The sequence below is a fragment of the Mauremys mutica genome, unplaced genomic scaffold, assembly GCF_020497125.1.
Source record: "Mauremys mutica isolate MM-2020 ecotype Southern unplaced genomic scaffold, ASM2049712v1 Super-Scaffold_100099, whole genome shotgun sequence".
In the NCBI taxonomy this organism is placed as follows: domain Eukaryota; kingdom Metazoa; phylum Chordata; order Testudines; family Geoemydidae; genus Mauremys; species Mauremys mutica.
The window spans coordinates 1,250,077-1,268,237 of record NW_025423266.1 but is presented as its reverse complement, the minus strand read 5'-3'; the positions used below and the strand labels follow the sequence as shown (position 1 = coordinate 1,268,237).

The window sequence follows — 18,161 nt, the reverse complement described above, 5'->3', positions numbered from 1 at the left end:
TGCCTGTCCTGAGAGCGTGAGTATGCAAGTGTGATTGTGACACACACACACACCCGCTTTTTCTTTTGAGCTTAGCTGTCAGTATAATAAATGTGCTGCTTTCTGGCAAACTCTGGTGGGTCTTTAGTCCTCCCTACGCTTACCCAAAATTGGGCCAGCTAGTAACACCTGCTATAAACTCAACCCCTGCATGACAGAGGGTGGTGAAATGAGCTGGGAAAAAGCCTTAGCATCAGCAGGGGAAAGCTAGAGGACCTTGGCCAGTCACCTTTTGAAGCCTTGTGGCTTGGTCTCCTCTGCCCTTGGAGGTTGGCCTATGGCGGCCGGCTCTTCCTGCTGGCTTCCTTTGTGTGACTTGCCAAAGGAGGGAGTGAGGCAGGAATGGGGCAAAAGAGGAAAGTCGAGCTGAGGAAGGCAGGGCAGAAGCTAAGTGTCTCAGGGTGGCTAAGTGGGGTTAGTAGAGCGTCACCATTCGTTCTGCAAAGCCTGGGGAGGTGCGGTTGGCTGCTGAGAGGCAGAATCCTGTGCCTGCCTCTTGGCTTCCCAGGGGTGGCTACTTGCAGCCCAGGAGAATACGGTTCTGGGTGAAAGGATGACAAGCAAAGCTCTGGGAGGAAATTTGGGTGCGGGCTCTGTGCTGGGGGAGGGGGTTGGGGTGCAGGAGGGGTGGCACTTACCCCGGCCAGTGCAGCTCCCAAAGTGACTGGTACACACAACCCTGCGGCATCAGGTCCTAGGTGGGCCATGCCAGGGGGTCTCTGTGTGCCACTGCCTGCAGGCGCTGCCCCCAGAGCTCCTATTGGCTGCAGTTCCTGGCCAATGGGGGCTGCAAAGTTGGTACTCGGGGCAGAGGCAGTGAATGGAGACATTCCCCCACCCCAGGGGATGCTGGGATGTGCCAACCACTTCTGAAAGCGGCACGGAGGGACAGAGGCAGAGTGGGCAGGGAGCCACCTCAGTGCTGCTGGCACATCTCTGCACACCCATGGGGGGAGGGGAGCAGAGGGCCTCCATGTGCTGCCTGGGGTAGGGGCAGTGCACAGAGCTGCCACCCCTCCCGGGTCTATTCCAGGAGTGGGTGAGTGGGGTCTTTTGGCCTGCAAGGTGCAGCAGGTCGGACTAGATGATCACACTGGTCCCTTCTGACCTTAAAGGCTCTGAGTCTAAAAGGGAGAGGGAAGTAAAGAATTCTTTTTTAATAATAAACCAAACATTGTAATACCAGGATAACTCCAACAGCTCATTGTACAGTCCTGCCCCTTTCTTCCTCCCCTGGGTGTTCAATGACCTGCAGGACATTGATTCTCTCATTTCATTGATAAACTTATACAATGTGACTGAAATAAAACCAATTCCCAGTAGAGAAAATATCGCATCCTTGTATTGGCTGGGAATCAAACCCAGATCAACTGCTTGGAAGGCAGTTATGCTCACCACTATACCACCAATGCAGCTGGCAAAAGTACTACTTATGCTTGCCCGATGAGGCTAGACCAGAATTGAGGCCCCAGACAACCTGCAGAAATGATGAGCTGCATGCCATTCTAGGGGGTGCCCCTGCAACAACCCCACCCATTGCTTCCCTCCTCCCCCACCCCTCCTGGTCTACCGTGGCAGTTATCCCCCCATTTGTGTGATGAAGTAATAAAGAATGCAGGAATTTGAAACAACACTGACTTTATTGCCTCTGCAAGTAGAGCTCAAAGGGGGGAGGGGAGGGCAGCCTCCAGCTGCTATAATATTCCAGGCAGGACTGAATCTTCATTAGACAAAGCTTAACGAAGAGAATGACCTGGGAGTCATTCCCATTTTTGCCCAGGTGCCCCCAGGCGACCTCACCGAGGCCAGCCAGGAGCACTCACGGGACGATGATGACAGATACCCGTCCTACTGTACCGTCTGCCATCGGGAAGGGAAGGGAAGGGGATGCTGCTGTGTAGCGCTGCAGCACCGCGTCTGACAGCAGCATTGAGTAGACATACAGTGACATTGAAAAAAGGCGAGAAATGATTTTTTCCCCTTTGCTTTCACGGGGGGAGAGGGGGGACGACATATACCCTGAACCTCCCTGTGACGGAGCGATTCTGGCGGGACCCAACTGAGAGTGCCAAATCAGGACCAATTGCTCAAACAGGGCAGTCACAGCCCTAGGCTGGGGTTTTTCCACCTCTAAGGCCAACCAAACCAGCCAGACAAAAAGGACTTTGGTCTCACCCCACTGGCTAACCACAAGTCACACAAGCAATTTCCTTAGACACTCCAGTCTCCCAGCATCACCACCAGTGCACTCTTCCTGGGGATGAATGGTTATGAAAACCAACACCCCAATAAAAGAAAACGGTTCCCTCGATCCCAAAGGACCAAGCCCCAGACCCAGGTCAATATACACATCAGATCTTACCCACAAATCACGCTGTTGCCAATCCTTTAGAATCTAAAATCTAAAGGTTTATTTACAAAGGGAAAAAGGTGGAAATGAGAGGTAGAATTGGTTAAATGGAATCAATTACATACAGTAATGGCAAAGTTCTTAGTTCAGGCTTGCAGCAGTGCTGGAGTAAACTGCAGGTTCAAATTGAGTCTCTGGAATGCATCCCCCACTGGGATGGGTCGTTCAGTCCCTTGTGTAAAGCTTCAGTTTGTAGCAAAGTCCTTCCAGAGGTCAGAAGCAGGATTGAAGACAAGATGGAGATGAAGCATCAGCCTTATATAGGCTTTTCCAGGTGTAAGAATCTCTTTGTCTTCACTGTGGAAATTTACAGCAAAATGGAGCCTGGAGTCACATGGGCCAGTCCCTGCATACTTTGCTGAGTCACAAGGCGTGTCTGCCTTCTCTCCATGGGTCCATTGTGTCCTTAATGGTCCTTAATGGGCCATCAAACAGGCTAGGCAGAGCTAACACCAGCTTGTCTGGGAGGCTTCCCCCAGAAGCACAGCACAAACTTGAAATACAGACAGCCTAGAGCCAACATTCATAACTTCAACTAAAAATGATACAGACATATAGACAGCATAATTATAATCAGCAACCCAGAACCTGGTCTTAGACACCTTATATGACCCCCTTTACTTAGGATTTGGTGCCACTACAGGACCTTGGTTGCAACCCATGTTCTATATGGTCCCCATTTATATCAATAACGTCACACTCCCGCAACAATGTTTTTGACCCTTCAGGCTTTGGGAACTCAGCCAAGAATTCAAATGGTTTTCGGAGAGTGCAGGAACTGTGGGATAGCTACAGATGTCAGTCGCCCCTCCCTCCATGAGCGTCCATTTCATTCTTTGGCTTTCTGGTACGCTTGTTTCAGCTCCTTAAGTTTCAGCACTGTGTTGAGTCCCTCTTGTGGCCTCTGTCCATCATAGCCTGGGAGATTTTTTCAAATTTTTTGGCATTTTGTCTTTTGGAACGGAGTTCTGATAGAACAGATTCATCTCCCCATACAGAGATCAGCTTCAGTATCTCCCGTACGGTCCATGCTGGAGCTCTTTTCTGATTCTGGGACTGCATGGTCACCTGTGCTGATCAGTGCTCCACGCTGGGCAAACAGGAAATTAAATTCAAAAGTTCGCAGGGCTTTTCCTGTCAACCTGGCCAGTGCATCCAAGTTCAGATTGCTGTCCAGAGTGGTCACAATGGTGCACTGTGGGATGGCGCCTGGAGGCCAATACCTTCGAATTGCGGCCACACTAACCCTAATCCGACATGGCAATATCGATTTCAGCGCTACTCCCCTCGTCGGGGAGGAGTACAGATATCGGTATTAAGAGCCCTTTATATCGATATAAAGGGCTTCATTGTGTGGACGGGTGCAGGGTTAATGCGATTTAACGCTGCTAAATTCGATATAAACTCGTAGTGTTGATCAATAAGGCTAATCATCTAGTGGAACAAGCTCCGCAAGGGACATGGTTAATTCCCCATCACTGCCCTGTATAAATCAAGACCGCAGCTCTTGCTGCAAGACACCTGGTGTGTGGGTGTCCCTGTTCCCCCTTCAGAACCTCTGCTACATGCTGCTTCTCTCCTCCCAGTTCAAGATCCCCCTCATGTGGGTGCTCCCATGCAGGACCTTTGGTGGGTGTCTCTGTCCCCCACCCCATGATCTAGCTCCAGTGTGTGGTTTCCCCTGCCTGCCCCCATCTGGGATCTGTGGGTGTCTCTGTTCCCCTTTTCAAGATCCGTGTTGCTTGGGTGCGTCCCTCCCACCAAGTCAGAATCCCCAGCATGTGGGTGCTCCCATCCCCCCTCCAGGCTCTGCGGGGGGTGTCTGTATAAAAAGAGACTGTGTCTCACTGTCTTGCCCAGGCTATGCTGCAGGGGCTATTCACAGGTGTGATCCCACAACTCATCAGCACGGGAGTTTTGACCTGCTCTGTTCCCAACCTGGGCTGGTTCACCCCTCCTTAGGCAACTTGGGGACCCCAAGCTTCCCCGGGGTCACCATATTGATGCCAAACTTAATGCGGACACCTGATCGGCACAGCCCGCTGCAGCGCAGAACTCCTGAGCTCAAGCGATCCGCCGGCCTCAGCCTCCCCAGGCGCTGGGATCACAGGCACCAGCCACGGGGCCCGGCTGGTTACAGGGTCTCCCACTTCCAACTTCAGGCTCAGCCTGGGAGCTCTGCGCTCTGAGCGGGTGGAAGTGGAGCCTGGAACTGAGCTGAGGCGCTGAGGGTTATTTGCACTGTGCGCTTCACATGGAGGTTAAAACACGGGGCACAGATCTTTGAGCACAACCCTCGTCCTGAGGAATGGTGTGTGGGGGGGGCTGCATAAAGAGAGACCGGCTCTCCCTGGCGGGGCTGCAGCGGCTCTTCACAGGGGCAGTCCCACTGGCAAATGGTACCAGAATTTTGCCGCCCTCCCTTCCTGGGCTGACCTCTCTCTAGGGGGAACTGGCAACCCCAAACTTCCCAGAAACCAGCATAGCGAGGCCAACCTGAGCACAGGCACCTGCTCAGCACCCCGGGGTACAGCCCTGAACTCCGGCAATCAGCTATGTTCAGCTGCCCACCCAACAAGCGTTACACGCAGGAGCCTTCGTGCCCCACGTGTTCAGGTCCCTCCCAGCGCCAGCTTTAAACTCTGCTGCTCAGTTCTAAGCTTTGGCCACACGGGGGAAGCCTGGAGCTCAGCCAATGCCTCCCGGTGCTGGTTGCGTTTCCTGCTCCTTGTGGCAGGTTCACTCCCAGGGCCGGCTCTAGGTTTTTTGCAGCCCCAAGCAAAAAAAAAATTGGCTGCCCCCCTTCCCAGCGCTGGACTCCCCCGTACCTTCCTGCTGCCCCAGTCCTGGGCTCTCCCCACACCCACACACACCCACTGCCACAGCACTGGGCTTCCCCCTTTCCTCCCCACCAGTGCCCTCCCTCCACCCTGCTGCTGCCCCAGCCCTGGGCTCCCCCCACCCATCTCCTGCTGCCCCAGACCCGCCGCAGCTGGCAGCGCAGAGCCCTCTGACTCCCGGCCACAGCTGGGATTTAAAGGGCTCTGGCCTCCCCGCGACTGCCGGCAGGGGCTGCTCTAGTATTTGTGCCGGCGTGACGCGGGGGGCGCTTTGGCGGTCACCGGTCCACCGGGGCCGCCTGCCACCCCCCGCAGGACGCCGCCCCAAGCACGCGCTTGGCGCGCTGGGGTCTGGAGCCGGCCCTGATCACACCCCGCAGGCAGATCTCTGAATCGGAGCCGAACAGTTTCCCAAATCCAGCGCTTTAGCAGCAGCTTTGCTAGGAAAGCGCTGACGTCCCCAAGTACAGTAAGAGCCAGAGCGCTGTGTCCAGGATCCTCTATTGGGCCCCTCACCGTGGTGTCTGTCAGGCGCAAGGAGAAACCAGGGAAATGTTTTCATGGCGTTTAAGGACAGAAGGGACCATTAGCTCAGCTAGTCTGACCCCCGAATAACACAGAATTACACCATGACACATATTGATCCCACAGACCTTAGATAGATCAAAGCGTTTCAGCCCTCAGGAAGGAGGCTAAACTGAGTGCCAGAGGCAGCGAACAAGGGGCCCCCAAGGCAATGGCAGGGAACTGACGAGGTGAAATATGCCCAGATGATCCCAGCAGGCGACCCACCCCCATGCTACAGAGGTGGGAGTCCCTGTTCCTCCTGCCCTTAACAATCCCTGGTGCGTGGGTGCGCTGGGCCCTATTACAATCCCCTGTCTTACCCCCCATGAGGGATCCGGTGGCTGTGGGTGTTCTCCACGCTACTGGGGGTGTCTGGTGCCCCTGTCCCTGCTGGTTAATAGTGGAGTGTGTGGGTGTCCCCCCGCCCGTTAAGGATCCGTGTTGTGCGGATGCCCCCGTTCTTCTCATTAAGAATGGTGCAATGGAGCATATGGGTGTGTCCCCCACCCCATGAACTAGCTCCCGTGTGTGGTTCCCCTCCCCCCATCCAGGCTCTGTGGTGTGTGGGTGTCTCTGTTCCCCTTTTCAAGATTCGTGTTGCAGGGGGGCGTCCCTCCCCCCAAGTCAGAATCCCCAGCGTGTGGGTGCTCCCATCCCCCCACCCAGGCTCTGCGGGGGGATCTAAAAAGAGACTGTGTCTCACTGTCTTGCCCAGGCTATGCTGCAAGGGCTATTCACAGGCACCATCCCACTACTGATCAGCACGGGAGTTTTGACCTGCTCCGTTTCCAACCTGGGCCGGTTCACCCCTTCTTAGGCAACATGGGGACCCCAAGCTTCCCTGGGATCACCATATTGACGCAGAACTTAGTGTGGACACCCGATCGGCACAGCCTCCTGCAGTCTAGAACTCCTGAGCTCAAGCGATCCGCCAGCCTCAGCCTCCCCAGACGCTGGGATCACAGGCACCAGACACAGGGCCCGGCTTGTTTTGGGGCTTGGCAGCTCGAGCTTTAAACTCTGCTTGTGAGCTCTGTGCCTTGGCCAGACGGGGACAGCCTGGAACTGGGAAATGCTCCTGCTTCCCCCGCCCCCATCTCATGTCAGGGTGCAGGCTCCTATGTCCTCTCATGTAAGATCCCGGATGTTTCGGCGCCCCCTTCCCCCGCCCAGGTGCCGGGTACCTCTGCCCCCCATACAGAATCCTGGATGTGTGGGTGTCCGTCCCTCTGCAGAGGATCCCGGAGTGTGGATGCCCTTGTCCCCCCCTACAAGATCCTGGGTGTGTGGGTGCCACTGTCCCCCTCCAGAAGATCTCAGGTGGGTGGGTGGGTGCCCCTGTTCACCCTTACAGCATCCCTGGTGCACGGGAGCCTCCCTCTGCCCCAGCTCAGGGTCCCCCCTACAAGATCTCTGGCGGGTGGGTCTCCAGGGTGTGAGCGCTCCCATCCCCCGATGCAGGCTGGGGGGGAGGTATAACTGGCTCTCCCTGTCCTGCCCAGGCGGTGCTACAGCAGCTGTTCACAGGGGCAGCAACCCCAATGTCAACCTGCAGCTTTAACTTGCTCCAGGGGTGACCTGCTTCACCCTCCTTTGGGAGCCCGGGGACCCTGTACTTCCCAGAATCACCTGATTGACTCCAACCTTAGCACAGACACCGGCTCAGCATGGCAGGGAGCTGCCCTGAATTCCGTCAGATCGCCTCAGCCTCCGACTGCACAGCGAGGATCCCACGCGAGAGCCTTTGTGCCCCGCGTGTCCAGCCAGGGCCCTCCAAGCTCCAGCTTTCAACTCTGCTTGTGAGCTCCCCTCTCCGGCCACACGGGGGCAGCACTAATGGCCTCATCTAAATTTGACCCTTCAGACCGCAGATTATAACCGAGCGGGCAGATTATAACCCAGGAAGCCAAATCCTTCCCTAAACTGACCGTTGAAGCAGAAGATCCCCTTGGAAAGATCAGGATTTTTGCCTTTAAAAACAAGGAAAATGTGCATTGCCCTCTTCTGTCCACAGCGAGAGATTGAAGAAGCTCAATTGATTTCATTGACTGGAGGTTAAGTGGGGATTTAATCACTGTTTTTAAATACACAGTTTTAAAAATTCCCAAAGGGGGGAATATCTGATTTGAAAGGGTTCTTTAATTCACCAGACAAAGGTTGAACACGACCCCATTGGTTTGCAGTCAATGTCACAAAATGCCAACTGGAAATGATCATTTTTTAACCGTGAGGCTAATCATCCAGTGGAACAAGCTCTGCAAGGGATGTGGTTAATTCCCCATCACTGCTCTGTGTAAATGAAGACCGCAGCTCTTGCTGCAAGACACCTGGTGTGTGGGTGTCCCTGTTCCCCCTTCAGAACCTCTGGTACATGGTGCTTCCCTCCTCCCAGTTCAAGATCCCCATCATGTGGGTGTTCCCATCCAGGATCTCTGGTGGGTGTCTCTGTCCCCCACCCCATGAACTAGCTCCAGTGTGTGGTTTCCCCTGCCTGCCCCCATCTGGGATCTGTGGGTGTCTCTGTTCCCCTTTTCAAGATCCGTGTTGCTTGGGTGTGTCCCTCCCCCCAATTCAGAATCCCCAGAGTGTGGGTGCTCCCATCCCCCCTCCAGGCTCTGTGGGGGATGTCTGCATAAAAAGAGACTGTGTCTCAGTATCTTGCCCAGGCTACGCTGCAGGGGCTATTCACAAGCGTGATCCCACTACTGAATAGCACGGGAGTTTTGACCTTCTCCATTTCCGACCTGGGCCGGTTCACCCCTCTTTAGGCAACCTGGGGACCCCAAGCTTCCCCGGGGTCACCATATTGATGCCAAACTTAGTGCGGACACCCGATCAGCACAGCCCCCTGTAGCCCAGAACTCCGGAGCTCAAGTGATCTGCCAGCCTCAGCCTCCCCAGGAGCTGGGATCACAGGCACCAGCCACGGGGCCCGGCTTGTTTTGTGGCCTGGCAGCTGGAGCTTTAAACTCTGCTTGTGAGCTCTGTGCCTTGGCCAGACGGGGACAGCCTGGAACTGGGAAATGCTCCTGCTTCCCCCGCCCCCGTCTCATGTCGAGCTGCAGGCGCTGCTGTCCTCCCAGGTAAGATCCCGGATATTTCAGAGCCTCCCATCCCCCATCCAGAAGCCCAGGTGTCCGGGTACCTCTGCCCCCCATACAGAATCCTGGATGTGTGGTTGTCCGTCCCTCTGCAGAGTATCCCGGAGTGTGGATACCCTTGTCCCCCCCTACAAGATCCTGGGTGGGTGGGTGCCACTCTCCCCCCAGGAGATCTCTGGTGGGTGGGTCCCCAGGGTGTGAGTGCTCCCATCCCCCAATACAGGCTGGGGGGGGGGTATAACTGGCTCTCCCTGCCCTATCCAGGCAGTGCTAAAGCAGCTATTCACAGGGGCAGCAACCCCACTGTCAGCCTGCAGCTTTAACCTGCTCCAGGGGTGACCTACTTCACCCTCCTTTGGGAGCCCGGGAACCCCGAACTTCCCAGAATCACCTGATTGATGCAGAGCTTAGCACAGACACTGACTCAGCCTGGCAGAGTGCAGCCCTGAGCCCTGACAATCAGCTTCCCTCCGCCTCCTGCTGTACAGCGAGGGTCCCACGCGAGAGGCTTCGTGCCCAGTTTGTTCAGGAGCGTTCCAGGCTCCAGCTGTAAACTCTGCTGGTCAGTTCTAGTCTTTGGCCACACGGGGGCGGCACTAACGGTCCCATCTAAACGCTGTTTGCGTTCGACCCTTCAGCTCGCAGATTGTAACCCGCGGGCAGATCTCTGAGTGCAGCCAAATCCCTCCCCAAACTGAACATTGAAGCAGCAGCTCCCACTGGAAAGATCAGAATTTTTGCCTTTAATAACAAGGAAAATGTCTCCAGCGAGAGACTGAAGACGCTCAATTGATTTCACTGACTGGAGGTTAAGAGGCGATTTAATCACTGGTTTAAATACGTTTTACAAATGCCCAGAGGGGGGAATATGTGATTTGAAGGGTTCTTTAATTCACCAGACAAAGGTTGAACAAGACCCCTTGGCTCGCAGTCGATGTCAGAAAATCCCAACTGGAAATGACCATGTTTTAACCGTGAGGCTAATTATCTAGTGGCACAAGCTCCACAAGGGAGGTGGTAAATTCCCCATCACTTGCAGTTTGTAAATCAAGACCGCAGCTCTTGCTGCAAGACACCTGGTGTGTGGGTGTCCCTGTTCCGCGTTTCGGGATCCCTGGTACATGGTGCCTCCCTCCCACCAGTTCAGGATCCCCACAATGGGAGCTCCCATCCCCCCATACAGTCTCTGTGTGGGGGGGGGGTGTATAAACAGAGACCATGTCTCACTGTCTTGCCCAGGCTACGCTGCAGGGGCTATTCACAGGCGCAATCCCAGTACTGATCGACATGGGAGCTTTGACCTGCTCCGTTTCCGACCTGGGCTGGTTCACCCCTCCTTAGGTAACCTGGGGACCCCAAGCTTCCCCGGGATCCCCATACTGATGCCAAACTTACTGTGGAAACCCGATCGGCACAGCCCCCTCACCAGGCCATAGAGGGCAGCAGGTTTCCCCTGTTGTTTCCCGCTCTTGCTTTCTTGACTAGTTTCTCCTCTGCACCAACTTGCTTTTCTGCTTTGTGAGCCTGGCTAGCTCAATTGGCAGAGTGTCAGACTTTTAATCTGAGGTTCCAGGGTTCAAATCCCAAGTCAGGTGATAAACTACTCCCCAAGATCTTAAACTGTCTTGCTGGAGTCCTCTTTGATGTTACTTTTTCTATGTAGGATTTTCCCTTTCCTCAGAAGGGTCTTTTTGTGTTGGGTTTGAAGGGGCAACTTCCTGACAGCCCCTCTGTCCTTGCAGCCTGGAGGAATAAAGGCCTCTGGGCATAGAGCATGTTCCTTCCCTGCACACACACACACATACAAACACACAGAATATCCCTAAGGAATTAGAATCACCTGCTGCCTTCCCCTGTCCTGCTGGATCCCCAAATGAGGATGCTCTTCAGCCTAAACCCAGGTCCCCTCTTTTCCCAGTGCCCCTCAATCCCAACCCTCAGTCCCTCCTATGCTCACTGCTCCTCAGTCCCAACCAGAGCCTGCTCCTCTTCACCCTTCTCCTCTGTCCCAACTCACAGCCCCCTCCTATTCCCAGTGCCCCTCAATCCCAACCCACAGGCCCCCTCCTATTCCCGGTGCCCCTCAATCCCAACCCACGGCTCCCTCCTTCCCTCCAGCAGCAGGTGCTTCAGGCCCCCTCAGGAAGATTTTCTTGCAAGGTTTCGTGTATGAGTCTGCATGTGGATTTTACAGTATGTTGGAAATAGGTTGGGTTGCTTGCCGAAATGATCACTTGTGGCTGGTGTTGGATTCCCAGTCTCCATGTTACAGGGGCAGGAGAAATAAAGGGTTGTTATCCTTGTTGTGTGAATCAAGGGCAGCACAACTGTGCTTGGCAGACCCTGATTGAGGGACTCACCCTCAATTCAATAGCGCTAGGCAGGGGACAGGGGTTCCAAAGCCAAGTGGGTCAGGGTCTGGGTCCCAATACTAAAATGTAGGTGTTAGACCAACGTTAGGACAGGGGGGCTGTGGAGAGATGAGTGAGTCCCTAGACAACATAGTGAGTACGGTGCCTTCTTATTTTCCCCCTTTTCCACCCAGGATGGCAGGTGAACTCTACAGAGGCACCTCGGGGCTTGCACTGACTAAGGACAACAGCTGTGAGTGGGGTGCAGAGAGGGGATGGCTCATGTTAAAGGACTTTTGGTTGCTGGACTTACGAACCGTAGGGAGAAGGACACTGCCCAGCTTATCTGGGGGGTGGGTCTTTCCCTCGTGGTTTATGTTTATGTGTTGGGGCTGCTGACATGACTTCTACTAACCCTGGGCTTACATTGCAGCATAGACATACCCTGAGAGGGCATCTATATGGTGACAAAATCCCGCTGGCCTGGATGGTCTGATTTGGGTTCCTGGGGCTCAGGTTGTGGAGCTAAAAACTACAGCGTAGACATCTGAGCTCAGACTGGAGCCCAGGCTCGGAGACCCTCACCCCTCGTGGGGTCTCGGAGGCTGGGCTCAAGCCCAAGTGTCTACGCTGTTATTTTATAACCCTGCAGCACAAGCCCCACAAGCCTGAATCAACTGACCCAGGGTTTGAGAATAGTGACTTGGGTGTGTTAATGGCAGTGTAGACATAATGCTAGGCTATGTCCACACTGCAATGAAACACCCACGGCTGTCCCATGCCAGTGCAGGCTCCCAGGCTAGGGCTGTGGGGTGGTAAATTTGCAGCGTAGACATCTCGGCTCAGGCTCAATACCGGGTTCTGGGAGCCCTCAAGGTTGGGAGGGAGTTTAGCAAGCAAACAAGGTAAAATGGCAGTGGAGTATTACTCTGGACTCAATGGCATTTCTCCATTGGTCTGTCTGCGTTGGGGCAGGGACAATAACACGTCCTGCTGCATTCGTTATTTCAAAGGGCGGTTTAGGATTTTCATTCTCACACACGGCGCACAAAGGAGGACTCAACTCGCGGTGCAAACTAAATGAGCTGCCCACAGGTTCTGGCAGCCACAACAAGCCATTCAGTTTGAGAGCCCAGATCTGCCCCTGTCCCAGAGGAAGCAGGATCATCTGTGACAGGCTGGAACACTGACCTATCAGCTCTTAACTCCCAAACTTTCAGTAAGTCTGTTATCAGGGCCTGTGAGTATATTTTAAACAACTATACTGGGCTGGACCAAAGAGCTCTGTGTTTTGTCCTCTCACAGAAACCAATACCAGGTTGCTCAAGAGTTAGTCAACAAGGCACTACTGGGAATTGAACCCAGGATCTCCTGTTTACAAGATAGGTGCTTTAACCAGCTAAGCCATGGTGCCTACCTGTGGCAACAACACCCTGTCTGCCCACACCTGACTCCCTGCCATCCCCACTGGGGCCTGAGAAGCTTTGCTTGTGTTTGGATTCTGCAAAGCAAAAGAGCAGGTGAGGTTTTCCTTGCAAGCTGTGTGTGTGTGTGTGTGTGAATCTTTGGCCAGGTCTGCACTACAAGGTTACTTCAGCATCATTATATTGCTCAGATGTGTGAAAAACACACAACGCTCCCTCGGTCAGCACTTTTTGGCTGGTGCACACACTACAATACCACATCTGGCAACAAAATTGCCCTGTTTTGGTGACAAAATAAAACCACCTCGACGAGAGGCCTAGTGCTTTTTGCAGCAAACTTAAAGTGAAAAATGTCAGTGTAAATGCTGCTGGTCATTATATCACCATAACTGGCCTCCACCAGTATCCCACCATGACTGCCGTGAACTCGCCTGCCCTGCATTTCTGCTACAGAGGCTGGGCCCCTCCCCTTTCATAGCTCCAGAAAGTTCTGACAGCTGAGCCACTATCTATACCGGGATTAGCTTGATAGAACTGCATTGCCAGCCTAAGTAATGTAATTACACCAACCTAATTTTGTAGTGTAGACCTGTCCAAACAATCACACACACAACTTGGGAGCAAAACTTCATCTGCTTCTCTGCTTTATAGAATACAAACACGAACAACACTTCTCAGGGCCCAGTGGGGATTGGCAGAGATTCAGGTGTGGGCCATCTTTATCCCAGGAGAGATGGACTCTAAGGGTACGTCTCCATTGCAATGTAAGCCCAGGTGTGGCACGCTGTGCTCAGAGCAGCACCTGGAAGCCCCATATTCACCACTCTCATATAATGATGACATGGTTTGTTCAAAGTCTGCCTTGTGACGTATCATTTCAAAAGTCTTGATCTGTTGAACATTAACATCGGGTTGGATTGTGTGTGCTCGCATTGGTTGGGAAGTTATGCCATTTTGCTCTGTGTGTGTTACTGAGATATGTTATGAGGTTGAGAAATGCCCCCCACCAGCCTTTCAGGTGTGACAAGGAGGAGCCAGACTCGCTGCTGGCCCATTGAAGGGATCCACACTCCCAAGGACTAGCCCAGGAAACGTGTACAATGCAGACTTCTCCGAGATAGCACAGAGACAATGGACACTGCTTGACTCACATGGTAACAAAGGAGCTTCCTAGCAAGTTGGAAGAAACTATGAAAGAGGGGAAGAGACATCATGACTTGGCCTCTCTCCCCCACAACTCAGCAGCTGGAAACACACCTGGAGGACAAAGACTGAACTGAACTGATTCAGAAATCAGAAGAGAATAATAACAATAATACTTGCAAACCAAAGTCCCCAAACAGACTAGTATTGGTTTTTCAGCAGAAAATTTTCAGTTTGGGGAATTTTGTTTTCTCAGTCAGACTTTTCCAAGGGAAGCAGGGAGAAAATGTTTGAGTTGCCTCCTTCAGAACAGCTTGGCCTAGACACTAGCTCTGGTTCACTGCTCTGGCCTTGCTCGAGTTGAGGGTATTTTAATAATTTGGGCAGGTCCCAGAGTGTTTGGGGGAGAAGATGAGGCTGTTCCCTTTTGAGATAAAAACTAAGAAATACAGGACTAGAGAATTTCTTTTTTTAAGAAATCTGGGATTTAGACATTTTATTTAAAGCAAGGGAGTTCTGAGTTTCTGAGACAGTTTTTGTTTGCAAGAAGCAACATTGTTTGATCTGTCATTGTACCAAAGGGGGAGATGGTTGTCTACAAAGGAGGGGTGAAAACTAAATGCATCCGATGAGGATGGGATTCAAACCCATGCGTGCAGAGCACAATGGATTAGCAATCCATCACCTTAACCACTCGGCCACCTCATCTGAGCTATTAGAAAAGGGACAGAAGGAGAAATCTAAGGCCAGCAGAGCTAGGGACAATAAGGAGTTTTTAAATACTAAGCAGAAGCAGGGGCTGAATGAGCTCCCCCCTCACATCTAGTGAGGAGCTGGGGGAAAGACTTCAGGAACAGACCGTGTTTGCACAGACACACCTACTCTGCCTAGGTATGCAGCATGATGGGGCCACTTTCCCAAAATGACCCATTTTGGCTGGTGGTGGGTTACAAATCACTTTAGGATTGAGTGGAATGATATGTTATTATCCTTCCTGCATGAGTGAAGGGCAGCAGAACATACCTAGTCCGTCCTGATGGAGGGGTGGGTGGGTGGGTGAGGAATAGCTTTTATTGGACTTCATAGAAGTGATTGAGAACATCACCCTAAACCAGTGGTCCCCAAACATTTCACACTGTGCCCTCTTAGCCATGGCTGTGACCCCTCGGAAGCCGCGGTCAAGAACCGAGGCTGGGAGTGGGGCTGTTGCTTGCTGGGGAGAGAGGTGCAGACAGGGGTAAGGGGGTCGAGGCCGAGCTGGGAGCCAGAGGCCCAGGCTGAGGGTGGGGTTTGGGAAGAGCTGGGGCAGAGTGGGGCTGAGTGCTGCTCCCTCCATGGGGGATGGCTCAGGCCCTGAGGTGCCCCCATGAATGTTCCTCTGTGTCCCCCTAGGAGTCATGCCTTTATTCCTCCAGGCTGCAAGGACACAGCAGCTGTCAGGAAGTTGCTCCTTCAAACCCACACACAAAAAGGCCCTTCTGAGGAAAGGGAAAATCCTGCAGAGAAAAAGTAACATCCAAGAGGACTCCAGAAAGACAGTGTAAGATCTTTGTGAGTAGTTTATCACCTGACCAGGGACTTGAAGCCTGGACCCTCAGATTAAAAGTCTGATTTTCTGCCAACTGAGCTAGCCAGGCTCACAAAGCAAAAGAGCAAGTTGGTGCAGAGGAGAACCTAGTCAAGAAAACAAGAGGGAAACAATAGTGGAAACCTGCTGCTCTCTCTGGCCTGGTCAACACTACGAGTTTATATCGAATTTAGCAGCGTTAAATCGCATTAACCCTGCACCCGTCCACACAACGAAGCCCTTTATATCAATATAATGGGCTCTTAATACCGGTATCTGTACTCCTCCCCGACGAGGGGAGTAGCGCTGAAATCGTTATTGCCATGTCAGATTAGGGTTAGTGTGGCCGCAATTTGACGGTATTGGCCTCCGGGTGCTATTCCACAGTGCATCATTGTGACCGCTCTGGACAGCAATCTGAACTCGGATGCACTGGCCCGGTAGACAGGAAAAGCCCCGCGAACTTTTGAATTTCATTTCTTGTTTGCCCAGCGTGGAGCGCCGACCAGCACAGGTGACCATGCAGTCCCAGAATCAAAAAAGAGCTGCAGCATGGACTGTAGGGGAGATACTGAAGCTGATCTCTGTATGGGGAGATGAATCTGTTCTATCAGAACTCCGTTCCAAAAGACAAAATGCCAAAACATTTGAAAAAAATACCCAAGGCTATGATGGACAGAGGCCACAACAGGGACTCGACACAGTGCTGAAACTTAAGGAGCTGAGACAAGCGTACCAGAAAGCCAAAGAATGAAATGGACGCTCACGGAGGGAGGGGCGACTGACGTCTGTAGCTATCCCACAGTTCCCGCACTCTCCGAAAACCAGTTGAATTCTTGGCTGAGTTCCCAAAGCCTGAAGGGTCAAAAACATTGTCACGGGTGGTTCAGGGTATATGTCATTGTCCCCCCCCCCCCCGTGAAAGCAAAGGGAAAAAAATCATTTCTCGCCTTTGTTCAATGTCACCGTATGTCTACTGGATGCTGCTGGCACATGTTGTGCTGCAGCGCTACACAGCAGCATCCCCTTCCCTTCCCTTCCCTTCCCTTCCAGACGGCAGACGGTACAGTAGGACTGGTATGCGTCATCGTCGTCCCGTGAGTGCTCCTGGCTGGCCTTGGTGAGGTCGCCCAGGGGCACCTCGGCAAAAATGTGAATGACTCCCAGGTCATTCTCTTCTTTAAGCTTTGTCTAATGGAGATTCAGTCCTGCCTGGAATATCATAGCAGCTGGAGGCTGCCCTCCCCTGCTGCCTTTGAGCTCTACTTGCAGAGGCAATAAAGTCAGTGTTGTTTCAAATTCCTGCATTCTTTATTACTTCATCACACAAATGGGGGGATAACTGCCACGGTAGCCCAGGAGGAGTGGGGGAGGAGGGAAGCAATGGGTGTGGTTGTTGCAGGGGCACCCCCTAGAATGGCATACAGCCCATCATTTCTGCGGGATGTCTGGGGCTCTGACCCGGAGCGGCTGTTTGCCTCTCTGGTTCTTTAGTAGGCTTGCCTGATAGTCTAGACAGGACTGACTCTCCCTTTAGACAAAACGTAAAGAAGGGAATGACCGGGGAAGTCATTCCCATTTTTGTCCATGCGTCCCTGGCCGACCTCACCGAGGCTGGCCAGGAGCACCCATGACAGCAGCAGACAGTACATTATGACTGGTCACTGTCATTGTCAACTTGCAAAGCAGCAGACGGGACTGTATGGCTGGTAACTATCTTTGCTAACTTGCAAAAGTCAAGGGGATGCTGCTGTGTAGCGCTGCAGTACCGCGTCTGTCAGCACCATCCAGTAGACATACGGTGACAGTGAAAAAAGGCTGAACGGGCTCCATGGTTGCCGTGCTATGGCGTCTGCCCGGTCAATCCAGGGAAAAGGGCGCGAAATGATTGTCTGCCATTTCTTTCACGGAGGGAGGATTGAGTGACGACATTTACCCAGAATCACCCATGACACTGTTTTTGCCCCATCAGGCATTGGGATCTCAACCCGGAATTCCAATGGGTGGGGGAGACTGCGGGAACTATGGGATAGCTATGGGATAGCTACCCACAATGCAACGCTCTGGAAATCGACGCTAGCCTCGTACATGGACGCACACCACTTTATTAATGTGCTTAGTGTGGCCGTGTGCACTTGACTTTATACAATCTATTTCCAAAAAACAGTTTCTGTAAAATCGGAATAATCCCGTAGTGTAGACATACCCTGTGATTAACAACTTTGGTGGCTAATTGAAAGGCTAATGGTTCAAACCCAAGTGAAGATGGAGGTGTTTTTTTAGTGATGAGAATCCAGTACATTTTAACAGGCAGAAAAGTGCCTCAATGCTGCTCTAGCCTCATTGGGCAAGCATAAGTGACACTTTTGCCAGATGCATTGGTGGTATAGGGGTGAGCATAGCTGCCTTCCAAGCAGTTGACCTGGGTTTGATTCCCAGCCAATGCAAGGATGTGACATTTTCTCTACTGGGAATTGGTTTTATTTCAGTCACGTTGTATCAGTTTATCAATGAAATGAGAGAATCGATGTGCTGCAGGTCATTCAACACACAATGGAGGAAGAAAGGGGTGGTACTGTACAATGAGCTGTTGGAGTTATCTGGTATTACAATGGTTGGTTTATTTAAAAAAAAAATCTTTACTTCCCTCTCCCTTTTAGACTCAGAGGCTTTAAGGTAGAAGGGACCAGTGTGATCATCTAGTCCGACCTGCTGCACC

At 52.7% G+C, this 18,161-nt stretch overlaps 4 non-coding genes across 4 annotated transcripts; 1 reads left to right on the top strand and 3 right to left on the bottom strand.

The window, feature by feature from the left end:
- Positions 1–1,379: 1,379 nt before the first annotated feature.
- On the bottom strand, positions 1,380–1,451 carry TRNAG-UCC. Its single transcript has one exon. It is a non-coding gene; the product is annotated as a tRNA-Gly (tRNA).
- Positions 1,452–12,648: 11,197 nt separating this feature from the next.
- Positions 12,649–12,722, bottom strand: TRNAT-UGU. Its single transcript has one exon. It is a non-coding gene; the product is annotated as a tRNA-Thr (tRNA).
- Positions 12,723–14,501: 1,779 nt separating this feature from the next.
- On the bottom strand, positions 14,502–14,583 carry TRNAS-GCU. Its single transcript has one exon. It is a non-coding gene; the product is annotated as a tRNA-Ser (tRNA).
- A 3,234-nt stretch (positions 14,584–17,817) lies between these two features.
- Positions 17,818–17,889, top strand: TRNAG-UCC. Its single transcript has one exon. It is a non-coding gene; the product is annotated as a tRNA-Gly (tRNA).
- Positions 17,890–18,161: the final 272 nt, after the last annotated feature.